This window comes from Mus musculus, chromosome 18 (assembly GCF_000001635.26).
Source record: "Mus musculus strain C57BL/6J chromosome 18, GRCm38.p6 C57BL/6J".
Lineage (NCBI taxonomy): Eukaryota > Metazoa > Chordata > Mammalia > Rodentia > Muridae > Mus > Mus musculus.
In genome coordinates, this window is record NC_000084.6 from 54,500,001 (window position 1) to 54,503,229 (window position 3,229).

Here is a 3,229-nt window from a genome sequence, read left to right on the forward strand (position 1 = left end):
AGCCAGAATTCCTAGTGCGGCCCCTGTCACCTGTTGAAAAAGTGTTACTTAATTCCCAAAGGATCCTTGTTGGTGTCATTCTGTCAGAATTAACCAGATATCAGACAGACTGGGGCATCCAATCTCGACAGAGCCCAAGCAGAACCAGTTCTGAACCAAGTCACAGGGACCTTCATGACTATAATTTAGTCAGTTTGAGCCTAAGGACAAATGTGCAGCGCACAGTAGGTAGTGAGACTGGCTGGCTAAACAAAGAACTCCGGAGGAGCTCACGAGCTTGCAGAAATACAATAGATTCGAGTCTCCAGAATGACCCTAAATGTCTTCGAAGAGAATGTGGGGCCAGAATATTTGAGCACTTGCCTAACCACTCAGTTGCTACCAACAGACAGATGAAGTCCGAGGAAGTGTACTGACAGTCTCAGTGTGGCACTGGTGTCTGATTTTTGCTTTAAGATAACTCACCTTTTACTGCGCCTCCAACTCCTCAACCGTAGATCATAATATTGACTGCTCCCTCGTGGTTTACACTCCAGCAGAGGAAAATAAAAGCTCTTTCTGAATAGAAAGCAGTCTGTAAAAAGCTAAATAATGATGCCAACCCCTCCAGCCCGTGTAGATTGGTGAATGCTTTTTGGTTTGGCTATCTTTCTTGGGGGACTATTCAGGGAGACTTGTATGTATGTGTCTTTTTCTATTGCTTCATTTGTCTTTCTCCTTCTACTGTAATAGCTCTGTCTCCAGTTCTCACTTCCACTGGTATCAGAAAAAATGTCTCCCTGTTGCTAGCTCTGCAGCTTCCTTCCCACAGACCTCTCCATCTCTGTTGGTCCATCTTATTTAATTTCATGCTCTCAACGGACCTTGCCTTATTCCGACATAGATCTTCTTTGAAAAATCTATTGTGCTTTTTAGGTTTTTCTCCCCAACCCTGGCTTGTCCACCTCTCTGACATCTCATTTGCTTTCACTACTCTCCTCTGAACCTCGCTCTGCCTTCGTTTAATACTCCAGAAAGGAAAAGGTTGGAAGAGGCGAGCTCATAAATTATAGAAAGAACCAATCTTTCTACTACCCAAATGGCTCTACCACTCTAATTTGTCAATATATTGTTTAGTACCTCGCAAAATCAGGCGTGCACAATGTGCAGTAAACATTGAGCAAGTTGCAGGGTGTAAATTCCCTGAGTGCAGGACCAGGGAGCAGAAATCCATCTGGGAGAGGCATACCGATGGCGGTACATTTGCTTACTGGCTTCAAATCCTATTTCTGGCATTTCATGGAAGTACTGTTCCAAGCCTCTTTGGAGGATGTACCAGTGTAGCTTTAATAGGCTGAAGCGTTTAAACACTCTGACCTGGGGGGTTCCTACAAGTGTCTACACAGTGTGTGATGCATGACTGGAAGAGAAACACAAAGGCACAATGTAAGCCAAATACTTAAAAACCAAGAAAAACATAGCACACGAGGATTGCAAATTAGTAGTTTTACACACACACACACACCACATCACATAGGTATTCACCACAGGAGTCTCTGAGAATCCAATGGTCATGGGTGAGCTGGATCCCTGTTCTTAACCTGTCCTTCTTTGGTTACAAATCTCACTCATAAAAAACATGTTGTAGATAACTTTGTGGGATAATCTGTGACTTCCCCCATATAAAAGGTATCAATGGCTAGTTATAAAATGATAAGGATAACCAGGTTCCATCGCTGTAACCTGGAAACAGCTTTAACTCTTTTTAGGCTGGGGTTACTCAGACAGTTCTCATCATTTTAAATGGCTTGCAAGCCCCAGTGTATCTGAAAACACACATGACAAGAACAGAAACAATTCACGCTGGGAAATGTCTCCTCCATCCCTTTCTTCTTGTCGTCACTGGGCTCTTTATTAACTCACATATTTTTCTCCACTGTCCTATTTTTTTTTATAGTTTCTTGAGGAACTATGGTTAATGACGTTGGTTCAGTTTACTAGTTATAAATTAATAACTCTTAAGTCCCTCTTAATAGATATTTCTGAAAATCATGTAAAGCAATCGCTTGCTGCCCCCCCCCCCCATGAAATATGTAGGTAGTGTCCGAGCTTTCTCCTGTCAGTTACAACGGATCAGCAAGTGCTCAGATTCAGAACACAGGCTGGTGTAAGCTTTTCCTGTTTCCAGGCAAGACTGGAGCACGTGTATGCAATCTGGCCTCATGGAGGTGATGGATTACCAAAACCTGTCCACGATCAAGCAAAGCACAAAGGTGAGAAAAAGGGAGTACTTCCTGGGAACACAAGAGAAGCAATGATCTCACACAATAAATTATTCTCTCACACACTTCATCTGCGTCATCTCATCTCTCTGAGTTTCTAAGCTCACAAAGAAGGAGAATTCCTTAAAGAAACTGACGATTAGTGAGAGACGATGTAGAACACTGAACCGTCAGGACTTCTGTCTAGAACAAAACCTTCTCTGACAAAATTTAAGACAGGTGTGGGCTGTCCATGCTTGCGTATAGACCGGGTGTGGATGGGTCTCCCAGGGTGAGCTGAGTGCACCTGCCTTTTCTACATGCTCGAATGAGTAATGCCTCCTGCCTTGGTGTGTTCTCTGCCTAATGTGCTGTCATTGCAGTGGAGTCTGTGGCACAGCGGCAATGATGCTGCTCTGTGATATATGAGGGTCACAGCAGAGTTCATCACGATGTCCTTGGCAACAAGAGATAAGGAGTCAGCCAGTCCTTCTCTGGCTGCTTACAGTGGAGGCCCTGTTTCTCCTACCCAGTAATGTGAATAGAGAGAAATGTACTCAAATTGTCCATGTCCCAAGCCCTTCCCTTCCCATCCCACTGTCCATATATTTCTTCTCTAGACATGTTTCTTTGAACAGTGAATGGACTCAGAAATATAGAAGTGTGAGTTACAAACAAACAAGCAAACAAACATTGAGGGGGTACCTTGTTTGTTATTATCCCTTTTGGTGAAATCAATATTGTAGAAATCTTGGGGGCTGGAGAGATGGCTCAATGTAAAGTCATCTGCTGTCATATCTGACAAGGCAAATTTGGCCTCTGCTACTCATAAAGTGGAAGGAGAAAACCAACCCTCACAGGTTGTCTCCTGACTTCCATATACTCACCATGATCTTTGCATGTAAACACACACACACACACACACACACACACACACACACACACGCGCGCGCGCGCACGCATGCGCGCGCACGCACACAATAAATCAT